Source organism: Macaca nemestrina, chromosome 6 (genome assembly GCF_043159975.1).
Source record: "Macaca nemestrina isolate mMacNem1 chromosome 6, mMacNem.hap1, whole genome shotgun sequence".
Classification (NCBI taxonomy): domain Eukaryota; kingdom Metazoa; phylum Chordata; class Mammalia; order Primates; family Cercopithecidae; genus Macaca; species Macaca nemestrina.
The window spans coordinates 104,204,799-104,221,031 of record NC_092130.1 but is presented as its reverse complement, the minus strand read 5'-3'; the positions used below and the strand labels follow the sequence as shown (position 1 = coordinate 104,221,031).

Here is a 16,233-nt window from a genome sequence, read left to right as displayed (position 1 = left end):
TCATAAACTATAAGAGCTTCAGTGTGTTGTCTTAAAATTTTATGCCTTAGGCTGTATCTTTCATTTATCCCTTTCATAAACATTTGTCAAACACTTACTAAGGTGCCCAGCCCTATATTAAAAGATAAGGATACAGATATAAAGGAAAGAGACTATCCTAAGAAAGCTCATAGTACTTAAAAAAAATGAACAAGGAGATAAATAAAATTAGTATATTCTAAATCCTGCATGTACTGGCTCTGGACTAGACCATCTTGGTTCAAAATCTGGCTTATGAGTGTCTCTCTGTAGGACTTGAAGCAAATCACATGGTTTCTCTAGGTTTCAGTGTCCTCCGCTGAAAAATGGAGATTACCAAATTACTGAATGAGATAATCCATGTGAAGCACTTAACTCAGTGTTTGGCACAATGTAAGTACTCAATAAGAGTCTGTTGTAATTATTATTTGCTTGTGTAAATGATAGCATCCAGGGGCTAAAGGAACACTAGAAAAGACACTGAACTCAGACATGAAGTTGGGGAGACATTAGAAGGAATGATAGCTAAGTGGAGTACTGAAGGATGTGCAAGTCAGCTATTTCCCCCAAGTTCTCCAGCTTTCCAAAGGCAACCTTCTCTTCAATGCCCAAATGACAATAGCCTGACCTACATCCCTGTAAAAGCAGAAAGTCACATCTTTCATTTGGTTACTTTCTCAAGTATAGCAGTGAAAACCTGAGGAATGATGGCAAGTTCTGCAAATTCTTGGGATCCCCAAGACAGATACTGTTACTGGATTATTGCACCAATCCGTGCACAGCATCTCCACTCAGACCTAACCCCTTGCCGTAGACTCTTTCTGCCTCCCCAGTGTCATGTAGATTCCAAGCAAGGACATAGACCTCTTCACTAATGCTCCCAAGGCACATCTAGGAGGGGCCTATCCCCTTAAATAAGGCTGCACTAAAAGATTTGAAAGAATAGAATACCCCTTGAAGGCAACCTATTGCATGACTAAAAGTGGTTACTTTGAAAGCCACAGCCCAAACACAAGTTGACTCTCTCTACCCGACTCCCACAAGTTTTTCCTAATAGGAGTGGGGATCAGCTGCACCCTCATCTGTAGAAATCTTCAGACCCTTCCATATACCAGAGGACAATCTCAATTCCCTCTTTGCTCCCAAGATACAAGGATTAATTGCCTTCACTCCATTGTCCAAGACCCTTTTCTTTTTCACCTCAGGATGGCAGAAACATGAGAACTCAGTTCCTTCAGGGTGAAGCTGCCCTCATCTCAAAGACACACCCAGGACAATCACTAGAGTGAGTCTTTAAACATTTTTCCAAATCAGGGCTGTTCCTTCGTAAATAGCTCCTGTGTAGGACACCTACGGTCCAGTTCATCTAGCTTCAAGCCGGTCTATATCGTTATCACAGAATTCTATTTGTCTTGAGGGGAAAGGAAGTCCAGATGTGTGATCTTCCTGCCATGGTTCCCAACCTTGAAAGGACACCGCTTGAACAAAAGGACACGTAATTCCACTAACACAATCATTTTCACGTAAAGGATAGTCTAAATCCAGATTTAGGTAATTTTTTTTTCATTAACTTGCTAAAACACTACATTTATGTTATTAAACAATAGCTTACTCTAAAGCTTTTGCATTTGAGATTATTACTTTACATCCTGGGCTTCCCCCCAAAACATGGATAGGTGTTTGCGCTACAAATATATTACTAAAAGAATTCACTCAAGTTGTCCACACTAAAACAAAGGGAAGTTTCACCCCAAAGACAAATGCTTACCTGTCTGCTTTCCACCAGATTATGTGTTAAGGATCCTTGCTGCTTTTCCACAAGTGTATGCTTCAGTAGTTTAGAATGGAAATAGCCCAGAGCATTTTAAAAGCAGTAAGGAACTGTCTTATTAAAAGGCATTCTTTAGCATTCTACTATGGAGCACAACAATAGCCCTTGGCCAGGAACTCTTTGAGGAATGTTAGACATATAAAGTAAAGCCCTTGTGGTGGTTAATTTTAGGTGCCAACCTGACTGGATGAAGGAATATCTAGAGAACTGGTAATGGATCATTTCTGGGTGTGCCTGGAGGAGACTTGTGGGTGAGTCAGTAGACTGACCAGTGAAGATCTGCCCTCAATGTGAGCTGGCACCACCCAATTGGCTGGGGGCCCAGATAGGACAAAAAGAAATCTCCCCTCTTCTAGAGTTGGGATACATTCTTCTTCTGACCATGGATATCAGAACTCCAGGCTCTCTGGCTTTTGAACTTCAGGACTTATACCAGTGGTCCCCCGGGTTCTCAGTCCTTCAGGTTCAGACTGAGAGTTAAACATCAGCCTCCCTGGTTCTGAGGGCTTTGGACTTCGACTGAGACGTGCTACAGGTGTCCCGGGGTCTCTTGTTTGCAGATGGTCTGTTGTGGGGCTTCTCAGCCTCCATAATCATGTAAGTCAATTCCCCTGCTAAATCTCCTCTCATATAGCTATATCTGAATCTATCTATCGATTTATCTTTCTTTCTTTCTATTTATCTACTTAAGAACACTGATAAATGCAAAGTCCCTGTCTAGAGAACAAGGAAAACCACTTTTTGGATAGTCAAAAACTATTTGGTATTCAAATATATACCCCAAAAGATTCTCATTAACATTACTCAAGTAATGATTTAAAACTCAGTGATTCATTATCTTCCCAGTATTATGCTACAAGAGTTTGAGATCAATGAAAAGTACCCACACTAAAAACAGATCACTTTCCTCAACGACTCAAAAGTATTACAATTTATCAAGGCACAGCTTGACAAAAGAGTCACAAGTAAGAACAGAAGTTTGTACAGCAGAAGTGTGTGAACTTTCAAGGATAAATTATAAATGGCATTGCAGATTCCACATCGGCCTTTTGTAATCCAAAGATCCAGACACCATGTTGAGAGGACACTCAAGCCATGGAGTGGCCCATGTGGCCAGAAATTAAGACTCTTAGCCAACAGCCAGCACCAACTTAACAGCTATATGAGTGAGATACCTTGAAATTGAATGTTCCAGCCTCAGTCATGTGTCCAGATGATGTAGCCACAGCTGACATCTAACTGCAAACTCATAAGAGACCCTTAAGCGAGAACACTCAATCAAATTACTCCAAAATTCCTCACCAATAGTAACTGTTAGAGAGAATAAATGACTATTGTAGTTAAAAAAAAAAAAAAAAAAAAAAGAACAGAACAGAACAGAGGTTTGAAAAGAGGAAGTTTCTTCTTCAAGTAGGTAAGTAGCTTGTTCTGCTTACTAACTTTGTGATCTTTAGCCAATATATTTAGCTTCACTGTGCCTCTTTTTTCTCATCTGTAAAATAGGGCCAGGGGTACACATCACTAGGTTAATGAAGATAGTGTTTGTCAAGGATCAGCAACAAAGCCTGGTACATAGTAGGCAGTCAATAATTACTATATCATATTGATTCTAAAATGCACACTTATTTTCACATTTTAACATCTCTGAAATTGAAATGGATCTATATTGTGTTATGGTTTAATGACAGTTTTTTCTCTTTCTTAATGTGCATAAAATAACAGTACATCTTATAGTCAGTGGCATCTTAAGTTGATGAAATGCAGTAATTTCTTCTCTCTGTTACTACTGTATCCAAGAACATATTTTACTCCCTCACAAACCTGACAAGTAACACAGAAAAAATAAAAGCAGCACTATAACAAGTGGTGCCTTACAACCATTTAGAATAATCAAGAACAATTTTTTCCCATTTCACCTGACTATTTCACTTTTAGAGCTGTGATAAGAGCAACTGAGATTTTTGTGACATAACAAGATTGTTTAAAAGATCTCTTTTTGCCTTTTTCACAGACAGGCCTTGTTTAAATTTAAAAAAAAAATTAATTTTGACCAGACGTGGTGGCTCACGCCTGTAATCCCAGCACTTTGGGAGGCTGAGGTGGGTGGATCACCTGAGGTCAGGAGTTCGAGACCAGCCTGGTCAACATGATGAAACTCCATCTCTACTAAGAATACTGGCACACACCTGTAGTCCCAGCTACTCAGGAGACTGAAGCATGAGAATGGGATTTGCGGTAAGCCAAGATCATGCCATTGCAGTCCAACCTGGGCGACAAGAGCAAAACTCCGTCTCTAAAAAAGCAAAAAACAAAAAACCTAATTTCTAACTCTGTGTGTTAGGGTTCTCCAGAGAAATGGAACTAGAGAGGAGATAGATAGATAGATAGATAGATAGATAGATAGATAGATAGATAGATAGATAGATTTATTATTAAGAATTGGTTTACATTATGATGGAGGCTAAAAAGTACTGTGATCCACCAACTGCAATCTGGAGAGCCAGGAAAGCTGATAGTGTAGCTCCAGTTAGAACCTGAAGGCCTGAGAACCAAGGTGTAAATCCTCATCCAAAGGCTGGAGAAGGTGAGATGAGATGTCCCAGCCCAAGCAGGTGGGCAGCAAGAAAAATGGTGAATTCTTCCTTCCTCCCCCTTTTGTTCTCTTCACGCCTTCAACAGATTGGATGATGCCCACCCGCATTGGAGAGGGCCATCTACTTTAATGAGTCCATGAATTTGAATGTGAATCTCACCCAGAAACATCTAGAAAGACACAACAGAAATCATATTTAGTCTAAGCACCCTGTGGCCAGTCAAGTGGACACACACAATTAATCATCTTACTCTAGATAACATAATTCTATGAGAGAAAATAAATTCTCCTTATTTAAAAATGTTTCGTTTATACAATACTGATTGGTTCTGCCAAATCATCTAGTATTTTAAGCATGTTGAGTTGTTTCGGCCCAAGTCCTAGTTTTAGAAATGATTCATATGATTCACCTGTAATCCTAGCATTTTGGGAGGCCGAGGTGCAAGGATCACTTGAGCCCAGGAGACCAACCTGGGCAACATAGCAAGGCCCCATCTCTTAAAAAAAGTATATATATATATATCTCCATCACCTTCCATAGTTACCTGGCCGGGGGCAATGGCTCACACCTGTGTTCCCAGCACTTTGGGAAGCCGAGGTGGGCAGATCACTTGAGGTCAGGAGTTCAAGAACAACATGGTGAAACCTTGTCTCTACAAAACTACAAAAATTAGCTGGGTGTGGTGGCATGTGCCTGTAATCACAACTACTCTGGAGGCTGAGGCAGGAGAATTGCTTGAACCCGGTAGGCAGAGGTTGCAGTGAGCCAAGATCGTGCCACTGCACTCCAGGGTGGGCAACAGAGCAAGACTTCATCTGAAAAAAAAAAAAGGAAAAGAAAAGATGAGAACAGCCATGAATGAATGCTCACAAACACACCTAGGTCACCTGTCCCCTTCTTCCTGGGATGCCCTTTCTCTTTGTCTTCCTGTCTATCTTTTGCCTCTCAATCTATTCTCTTTGCCTCTCAATCTATTCTCTTTGCCTCTCTATCTATCTCTTTGGCTGTCTATCTATCAAGAGCCATCTACTGAAACAAGACATTATAGAACCTAAGAACTGGACTGAAACATTTCCTGATATGCCCAATCCAAAGTCAACTTCTTCTCAACAACTTCATTACTATATGAATAAAATAAGAGAACCCAAGTAATCACAAATGAAAATGTATACTGACTAAGAAACTAGACTTTCCCTGAAACTTGATCAGTCTTGCCCTGTCACCATTCCTGGAAAACAATGAGTTCTTGATAAGTGTTGAATGAATCTTTACCTTGCTTCTCACTATCATTCTACTTTTTCTAATATCTTCCCAGGTATGTATAGCATTTTCCTTTGTTTACTTGAGCAAGCAACGGCAGACTCTTCAATCTCCAGGCCGTATTTACTCTTGCCATGCCCATCAGAAGCCCAATGCCTACCTCCATCCTCCTTTTCCCTCCTCACCCCCAGACTCTACAACTTCAGACTGTGAAAGATACCTAGTTTGCTAATGACCCTGACATATTTTATATATCTTCTTGACACAATAATATATACTCTATAAAAAATAGAATACTAAACAAAAAATTTAATTTTAAAAAAATAATGGGAGAGAGAGAGAGGATAGAGTAGGGGGAGAAGCAAAAGTTACACTACTCTGAATATATTTAATTTTGTATATTTGACTTTGAGGACACATAAATATTTTACATAATTATAAAACAAAATTAAATTTAAAAATTAAATTCTATAAAACAAAAACAAAATTTTAAAAATAGATCACACAAATTATTTCCAGTGACTTTACAACACAATAATTTGATTGTTTAATCCTAGTAGCCATAAATTGGGCCAGTGCAGTGACTCCCACCTGTAATCCCAGGGCTCTAGAAGCCTGAGGTAGGAGGGTCATTTAAGCCCAGGAGTTCAAGACTACCCTGGGCAACATAGTGAGGCCCTGCCTGTACAAATAATTTTTAAAATTCACTGGGTGTAATGGGGTGCTCCTGTAGTCCCAGCTATTTTGGGCTCAAGATTACAATAATGGTGCCACTGCTTTCCAGCCTGGGTGTCAAAGTGAGACCTTGTCTCTAAAAATAAAATAATTATAAATTGTCTGCAGTAAACACATTGTTGGTATAGTGTTGACACAGTTATTTTGGGGGGTTATGTTCTGTGGGACAAAGCAAATGAATAATTATGTTGGTGTCCTTGAGAAGCAACCACTTTCTTCATGGAAAAAGAAGATACAGATGACGTAAGATTGATAATGTTAAACAAAAACCCTGTGATGCTGAGTTTGAATTAGAAGTATCAGTATGAATTCATCATTTATTTTATTTCTAAAAACCCCTGGCTCTGTTTACTGGAAAAACCTAGAAACTTGACTGTAGTTTGAAAACATGATTTCCTCTAAAAAACACAGGATACATTGGAGAAATAGCTGTTTCCAAACATGGGACAGAAAATGTACCAGATGAAGCTGGAATATCAGACTATACCAAAAAGCAAGGAAACTATAAAAGACTAGTGTGAGCCTGTCAAAGGACTCTAGAGCCAAGCAATTCTCTCACTGGCCAAAGATAAGACAATGTGGGCATTAGTAGGGATTAAAACACATCAAATAAATTTAAAGGCATGAATTCATAATTATTCCTTTAAAAACTCTCATTGGTCACATATGGAGGATGCTGGAGAAGCAATTCACTATTTCGAAAACTGGTAAATAAAGAGAAAAAATCAAGCATAAGTCTTGTTTTTTTATGCATACTATACTTCAGACCATAATAACCATATTTTATACAGAAAGGTTTATCTTTGTAGAAATAACCCAGCCAATAAATAATAATACAATTTAAATATAATCCTTTTGTAAACCTTCATGAAATAATGGATCTGAAAAAAGATTTAATGGCTGTTAACATCACAAAAAAGTGACATTATTGTGTCTGGATAGAAGTACACAAGACCACCTATGAAGTAGCCACACACCAAATAATCAAAGATAAATCTCTTAAGCCTACAGAAATACCAGGAACAAGTTACAGAAATACAAAGAACAGCAGAATATGTTAAACAATCATCTAGAGGTGTGTCTTTGTCCATTCAGGCTGCTCTAAAAAATATACAATAAACTAATGGCTTATAAAAAACATAAATTTATTTCTCACAGTTCTGGAGGCTGAGAACTCCAAGATCAAGGCTTTGGTGTCTAGCAAGTACCCACTTATAGTTCATGGACAACCATATTTTTACTGTGTCCCCACATGATGGAAGGAACACAAGATCTCTCTTGCATCTCTTTGATGAAGGGCATTAATGCCATTCATGAGGGCTCCACCCTCATGACCTAATTACCTCCCAAAAACCTCATCTCCTAATTCCATTTCCTTAGGGGCTGGAATTTCAGCATATGAGTTTTGCAGGGACACAAACATTCAGACCATAGGAGGATGCAAGAAGTGGAATCCATACGATGATTCATTCTACAGGACAAAATGACCCAGTTTCTTCAACAAATAAATTACAAACGAAAAACGAGGAGATGGGGCAACTGTATATATATATATATATGCACTTATATATATTCGTATATATATATATTCATGAATATATATATGAATATATATACACACACACATATATATTTGGGGTTTTTCTTTTCAGCAGGGTTTTTTTTTTTTTCAGACAGAGTTTTACTTCTGTCACCCAAGCTGCATTGCAGTGATGCAATCTCAGTTCACTGCAACCTCCACCTCACAGGCTCAAGCAATCCTCCTGTCTTAGCCTCCCAAGTCACTGGGACCACAGGCACACACCACTGTGCCCGATTAACTTTTTTATGTCTTTTTTTGTAGAGACAGGGTTTCTCTATTTTGCCCAGGCTAGTCTTGAACTTCTGCGCTCAAGTGATCTGCCCACCTCAACCTCCCAAAGTGCTGAGATTACAGGCATGAGCCATGGCACCCAGCCAACAATTATATATTAAAAGAGATTTAAGAAGCATACCAACTAATAGCAGTATGCAGAGTGTGTTTAGATCATGGTTCAAACAAACTCTGAAAAAAAATTGAGATAATTAAAGAAATTTAACTAATAACTATTTCATAGTATTAAGAATCATTCATTTTTTAGATGAAATATAGTAAATCTTTTAAATATATTATTGAAATGTTTGCTGATAAAATGATAGGATGTTTGGGATTTGTTTCAAAATAACCTAGGACTGAGGGAAGGGAAAGGAGATGTAGATAAAATTCAGTCATGAAATCAACGAAGCTGAGTTAATGGGTACCTAAAGCGGGGTTCATTATACTATCTATTCACTCTACTTTTGAATATGTTTGAAACTTTCCATAACAAAAAGTTTTCAAAACTTGTTTTAAAACATTTTTTTACAGTATCATTGTAAAAAAAAAAAGGTACAATATATCTCACACCTACAGTGAATGAATCATATAGAATATTCAAGAAATACTAAAGATAACATGCTGACATGTAAGTAAACTTCTCAAGTTTCCTCAAGGTGGTCAGATACTGTTTGCTCCAACACACCAATCTTCACATAACACCACTTCTGGAAGATTCCCAGTCACCTATAATACTGAATATGATGTTGAACATCTCGGAAACAATTGTGCTCAATCCCCTGGGTCCCCTGGCAATGCTACGGCTTTTCCTGAGCATCTGTGGCTCTGTGTCTGGACCCCTGATTTTAGATTTACTGGTGCCAATAAGTCTCAATGACTGAGGTCCCTCACCTTTGAGGCTACAAAAATTTCTTGTACAAAGAAGATAAACACCCCTGGCTCCTCTTGTGCAGTATTCTGCTCATCTTTCAAGGTCTTAGGTACACAAAAAGATTATATTTACCTGACTAAGGCTGCTGGACCTAGATATGGGACCAGGATGGTAGCAGGGAGAGTGACAGCAGCACAAAAGTAGCAGCAACAGCAGCAGTGGCTGCAGCCAAGGGAGAAAGAAGGGATTCTGCATATAGGCATCACTGGGACCCATAGAGGGAGACAGGCTTGGTCATCAGTCCCTGGAGCCTAACCTTGTGGCATCTGTACAAATATTAATTCTGGCTGGAAGCCAGGACAGGAATTGCCAGGACACAGGCAGTAAACTCTCATCAGATTATTACAAAATAAAAGTGCACACATGGACACTGCAAGAAAGCATATGAGGGAGTCATTCAAATTCTCTAAAGAGTTTAGAATCTCAGATTTTGAAAACAGCCTCAACATTACAAAGTTGCTTAGAAACAGAAATAGGCTTGGAAATGGAAAAGAAATTTAAAGATCGTGGCTTAAAAATATAAAATAAATTTAAAGTTGGTGGCATTTGATAGAAAAATACACTAGTTTCATATGAAGCTTCAAATGAACAAATTATTAATGAGTAAGACAATTTCACTTTTATTTATTTATTTATTTTTGAGGCAGGCTTTTGCTGTGCTGCCCAGGCTGGAGAGCAGTGGCTAGTCACAGACGTGGTCATGGCACACTATAGCCTCGAACTGCTGGACTTAAGGGATTCTGCCTCCAACTTCTGGATTCAAGGGATCATTCTGCCTCAGGCTCTGAAGGAGCTGGGACTACAGGTAGGTGCCACCATGGCAGCTGAGACCATGTTTAAATTAGTTTTTTCCTTATAATTGAAGATATATTGGTAGACTGCATAAACCATTATTTTGAATTTTATACAAATCATGAAGCCACATTTAGTTTCTTATACAACCTCTACATGTTATAGGAAATGTCAAAGGAGACATTAAGATGCCATTGTATACATTTACATTTAAAATTAAATTTAGTCTCATACAAAACTAATTTGTATAAAGAATTAAATATTTTTAGAAAAATTGCTCTAAGAGAATCATCAGCTCTACATATTCTAAAATTTTTATTTCAAAACAATTTATCAGGCTGACCTGAGGGTAGTGAGTTATCTCAATTGATTATTCAGTCAGTTACAGATCAAACTCTTTGTTCTACTCTTTCCCCCTTCTCACTACTATACTTGACTAGTCTTAAAATATAATAATAATAATAATTTATCAGAAATGAATCCCAAATGTAACAGGCTACAAAATACTTTTAACAGCTCCAATAACAATTGCATCAGCAGTAAGATCCTCATCAAAATTTAAAAGTATCAAAAATTATTGGCAATCTGTCATTTTCCAAGAGAAACTAATGTCACCTTCAATTGCATCAATTGAAAATAAAATTTCTAAAAGTTTAAATTTTGATGATCCATTAAATGAGTCTGTGGAAAAGCAAGCCTGAAAAATCTTACCAGTAATCAGGATATCACATTAATAAAGTGGTATTATATATTGTATTGTATAATATTATAATGCCAGAAAATATTATAATGCCAGAAAATTTTAGTACTTTTTTTTTTTTTTTTTTTTTTTTTGAGACAAGAGTCTCGCTCTGTCGCCCAGGCTGTGGCGCAGTGGCCGGATCTCAGCTCACTGCAAGCTCCGCCTCCCGGGTTTACGCCATTCTCCTGCCTCAGCCTCCCGAGTAGCTGGGACTGCAGGCGCCCACCACCTCCCCCGGCTAGTTTTTTGCATTTTTTAGTAGAGACGGGGTTTCACCGTGTTAGCCAGGATGGTCTCGGTCTCCTGACCTCGTGATCCACCCGTCTAGGCCTCCCAAAGTGCTGGGATTACAGGCTTGAGCCACCACGCCCGGCCAATTTTTGTACTTTTTAAGTTAATTGTTGCTCATATATCACTATTATCTCTCTAATATTTTATAAATAATACAAATTTTTAAAGGAAAAACTTTATTTATAACACTTTTAATGACACTTTTTTCCTGCTCTTTAAACGTGGGCTCTGCATTTTCATTATAAAGCAATTTTTGAACTCTTACATGAGAGAATAGAACAGCTATAATTCTTACAAATGTTAAACCAATTCTTGCAAGCCCAGCATTATAGAAGGTTCTAATTGGGCAGGGTGGTGGCAGAGGGCCAGGAGGGAGGCCTTTAAAGATCAACAATTCCATTACACAGATAGCAGAACTGAGGCACCAACCTGTAATTGTTTCAAGGTCACAAGTGATTCAGAGACAGACTTGGGACTAAATCTCAAGACTCTCAGTTTTACCTGACATAAATTCTACCACCTATTCTTGCTGATTCTATCAATGGTCTAGGAAATTAGAAAGACTGAAGCTTTTTAAAAAAGAATGTATTATTGGGTGTTGTAAAAGCTGAGAATCCAAACAGGATTGCCAAACAACCTAGATATCTACAGCATCATGCCTTTATCACCAAAAAAAACTAGGTATTTTCAAAGAGCTGGAGCAATGGGAAGAAACACAGCTATTGGCCAAGCCACCTCCAGAAGCAGAGAAGGAAGAAATATTCTTTCTCCCTTCTGGTCTTTCATCTTTCACCACAGATTCCCATTAGCAAAAATGAGCTGGAAGCCAGCTGACAGAAGAGCCTGGCAAACCCTGTCTTCAGGAGTCAGCCTTCCGTGACAGAGCAGAGAAAGGATGAGGAGTGAATCGAAGGCAACCAGCAAACGACTGGCACACGGAATAAGCCAGGAATAGCCTCAGGTGTGAGTGCTACCTGAAAATCTAAGAAGTGCTGGTGGCCAGATATTAAGACAATGAAAGCCCTTGTCACAGTGCATGGCGTATGGTGAGTAGCGGTTACAAAATCATCATCATCATCATTACTATTACTCTTAGTAGTATTAAACAGGAAGAGGTTAAAAAAATGATAAAAGAATCAGGGGAGTTGGTCAAAGAATCATGAGACCAGCACTAAACATCAAAAATATTGACAAGACAAAGCTGAATGTGTTGCTTCCTATAATCAGGGAGGGCTATGCCAGTCAGGCACAGCAGACTGTTAGCCTTATATCGGATTTTTCTTTAGGGGAAGCGTGAAGTGCTAGGAATTGACAGACTTTCAGGGATATGAGTGGTTGGACAACATCTGCGGAAGCTCAGTTACTCAGGTGAGACTGCTGCTGATTAGCTGGCATGAGAGGTGTGTTTACTGGAGTGAGTCTTTCCCCGGCGAGCTGACTCATGCGAGAGGGGCTCACTGATGCAGGTTATTCTTGATCAACTGAATGGGTTTAAAACTGGTTCTTGTGGCTATTTTGTTTCCATTGCTACAGAAAACAACAACAAAAAAAAACTAGTCTTTTTCTATGTTTGTAGGAACCTCTTTATTGTTAGTCCTTCTTACTGGTCCTTGTTCAATCAAAGCTGCAGGAGAAAACATCAAGTGTTGTGCAGCTCTTTACCCCTGTTGGGGATTCTCCTCGAAGGTGAAGTTTCATCTGAGGATATTTGATTTTCAGTTTTACATGTCTATGAAAATAATTGTATTCTGGTTTTTGTCTTTGAATCATTTGTTGAATCATTTGTCAGGATGGTGGCTGCACACAAGCATTTAAGATTCTGGAACATAGACATTGAACACCAGTGAGATAAGTATAACTGGAAAGGCCTGGCAGATATTTCGGAACCATGACCACAGATTTCCCAGACCTGATCACGAAAACAAGTCTCAAAGATTTTCCAAGTCTATTTTAGGTAGCCAGGTTGCCTTTTCTTTTAGCTTAGAGATAGATTATTCCAATTCACCGGAAGTGTTTACACAATGTTAGCAATACACAATGTTAGCAATGGTAAAGAATCTTCCCTGGTTGGCCAAAATAAAATCCAAGACAATTCTATTATTTATAATGACTTGGTTTAAGGAATTTAAACTGGTTTGTTGTGTTTGCTGTGCCTCACAGTTTGGGATGTATTATTTACTACGTCAACCAAAGTAATTTTTTTATGAAAGCTTCTAGTAGTTTCACTCCTGTGGATAGGATCATTATTCTCAGAATTCTCTCTCCATAAAGGGTTTTATGTACTCTTTGAAATGATATATAATTCATTTGGGATGTTGGGGAATTTAGTTGGGGAGCTAAATTGTATCAGTTATCTTTTGCTCTATGACAAATGATTCCAAATTTAGCAGCTTGAAAACAAGAAAATTATGTCATATAGTTCCTGAGGGTTATAAGTTTTGGAGCATCTTATCTGAGTGGTTCTGGAATAGTGTCTCTTATGAAGTTGCAGCCAGGATGTCAGCTAAGGCTGCAGTTCTCTGAAGGTTGGAATAGAGTATAGGATCCACTTACTTCCAAGAAGGCTCACTCACCTGACTGTGGACTGGAGGCCTTAGTTTCTCATGGGCTGTTGGCAAGATTTCTCAATTCCTTGTCACGTGGGCCTGTCCATAGAGCTGCTGACAACATGGCAGCTAACTTTCCCTAGAGTGAATTGTATGATAGAGAATAAGGCAGAAAATACATTGTCTTTTATTACCTAACATTGGAAGTGACATACTATCGCTGTTGCCACAGAGGTCACATATACCAACCTTGGCACAGTGTGGGAGAGGTACAGTGTACAAGTGCATGAATACCAAGAAGCAAAAATTATTAGGTACTATCTTGGAGACTGACTACCACAGAAATTACACTGTTGGAATGGCCTAACTAGTAATTCAACAGAACAATGAATCTTGGTCCTATATTGGCATTAAAGAGTCTCATTGTTTTATAGAGAAAAAAATAACAAAAAGATATACAAGAGATAATTCAACATTGATGGAACTCCAGATATACTGTTTCTGAGTACTACTGACAAATACTTATTGTTTGTGTTTTGTAATTTCCCTGGTGCAGGGACATTTTATTTCATTTATATATTGCATTCAGAGTATCGTTTGTTTGGCTTTTTTTGTTGTTGTTTTGTTCTTGTTGTTTTCCTTCTCACTAGGCTTCTTGGACAAAGAGTATTGTTATTGGAAAGTCAGAGTAACATACCTTCACATCATTTATTTAAATGGCTGAGCTAAAAATAGTTTGGAAGAACTGAATTATAGAGTTATAATGACAATTACCTAGATCAAGGATCAGCAAACTTTCTCTGTAAAAAAACTAGATGTGAAATATTTTTGACTTTGTGAGCCATATATTGTTTTTTGGTCACAACTCAGATCTGCTGTTGTAGCACAAGAACAGCCATAGGCAACATGTTTAAAAAAAAAAGGAAAAAAAAAAAGGCTGTGGCTGTGTTCCAAAAAAATTTTATTTACAAAAACAGGTGGCTGGCCAGATTTGGTCTGTAAGCCATAGTTTGCCAACTCTGGTCTAGACATAGGTAACTCATTATCACTAGTAAAGTGAATATGACAGGCTAAGTCAGAAGTAGAATACTTTAAGCAATAAAGGAGAATAGTATTACCACAAATATAATATATAAGAATATGCAATAGAGAGTGTGATATATAGAAGAATCTTCTTCCAATGATCTTTAGCCAAAATTATCTACTCCATGTAATCATTAGCTTATTCTGAGGATCTTGGGTTAGCAGTCAACTTCTGTGAACCATCTGCTGAAGGCTCTCTGGAGAACTTCAATTTAACATATCTAGCAAATGTAACTTTTCAGTTGGGTCAAGGATCTTTTCACTTTTTCAGAGGATTAAGTGTCCTTATCACTATAAGGACAATAAAGTTTATAACTAATGGAAAAAGCCTTACATAGCTTTTATGTAAGCATTCCATAAATAAGCATTCTAATTAAATATGTCTGTGTATTAGACAATTGGAATATTCTAAGTAAGTAACACAAAATCTAATTGTGCTTTTATTTTGTTGTTTTGTTTTGTTTTTATTTTGTTTTCTGCCATAGTAAGAGCTGTGGATTTTTGATAGGGAAATACTTCAACTTACCCAGGAAATAACTGTACCTATTAGTACACATTAATAAACACAATTGTATAAATTATATAAATCTATTTGGGGATGCTAAAACTATTACTTAGAGCAGAGGTCCACAACACCTGGCACCGGTTCATGGCCTGTTAGGAACTGGGCCGCACAGAGGTGAGTGGTGGGCAAGCAAGCGAAGCTTCATCTGTGTTTCCAGCTGTCCTCCATCACTCACATTACCACCTGAGCTCTGCCTCCTGGTCAGATCAGTGGTGGCATTAGATTCTCACAGAAGTGTGAACCCTATTGTGAACTGCACATGCAAGAAATCTAGGTGGCTTACTCCTTATGAGAATCGAACACCTGATTATCTGCCACTGTTTCCCAACACTTCCAGATGGGACCATCTAGTTGCAGGAAAACAAGCTCAGGGCTCCCACTAATTCAACATTAAGGTGAGTTGTATAATTATTTCATTATATATTACAATGTGATACTAATAGAAATAAAGTGCACAATAAATGTAATGTGCTTGAATCATCCTGAAACCATAATGAGCTTAATTTAATATACATAATGCATGAACTGGACATGTCTTCTGCTATACTACAGAAGTTTTCTGGTCAGTGTTTAATACTGTGGCAAATTTATCCCTACTGTGATGGGTTGTTTAATGGAGAATTTTGGCAAGTGTCAATTTGAGGTTTCATCTCATATTTCAAGATCCAGTTTTGCCAGATCTTAGTCTTATGGAGTTCATAATGAGATAACTCCCCTTGTTTCTTTTAAGAATTTTGGCATCCGGGCCAGGTATGATGGCTCATGCCTGTAATCCCAGCACTTTGGGAGGCTGAGGCAGGAGGATCACCTGCGGTCAGGAGTTCGAGACCAGCCTGGCCAACATGGTGAAACCCCATCTCTAATAAAAATACAAAAATTAGCCAGGCATGGTGGCACATGCCTATAATCCCAGCTACTCAGGAGGCTGAGCCAGGAGAATCACTTGAACCTGGGAGGCAGAGGTTGCAATGAGTCGAGATCACGCCACTG

At 38.3% G+C, this 16,233-nt stretch overlaps 1 long non-coding RNA gene across 9 annotated transcripts in view; it reads right to left on the bottom strand.

Moving 5' to 3' along the window:
• The window catches only part of LOC105475168 (uncharacterized), a 90,672-nt gene that overhangs the window by 31,525 nt on the left and 42,914 nt on the right, over positions 1–16,233 (bottom strand). For 6 of the 9 annotated variants that reach the window (XR_011624925.1, XR_011624921.1, XR_011624923.1 and 3 more), the window contains 3 exons: positions 13,623–13,734; positions 4,988–5,258; positions 86–4,612 (listed from right to left, as the gene is read on the bottom strand). This is a non-coding gene — a long non-coding RNA (uncharacterized lncRNA). Of the gene's footprint in view, positions 1–85; positions 4,613–4,987; positions 5,259–13,622; positions 13,735–16,233 lie in introns of those variants that run through there. The other 3 variants (XR_011624922.1, XR_011624926.1, XR_011624927.1) reach the window with 3 other exon arrangements.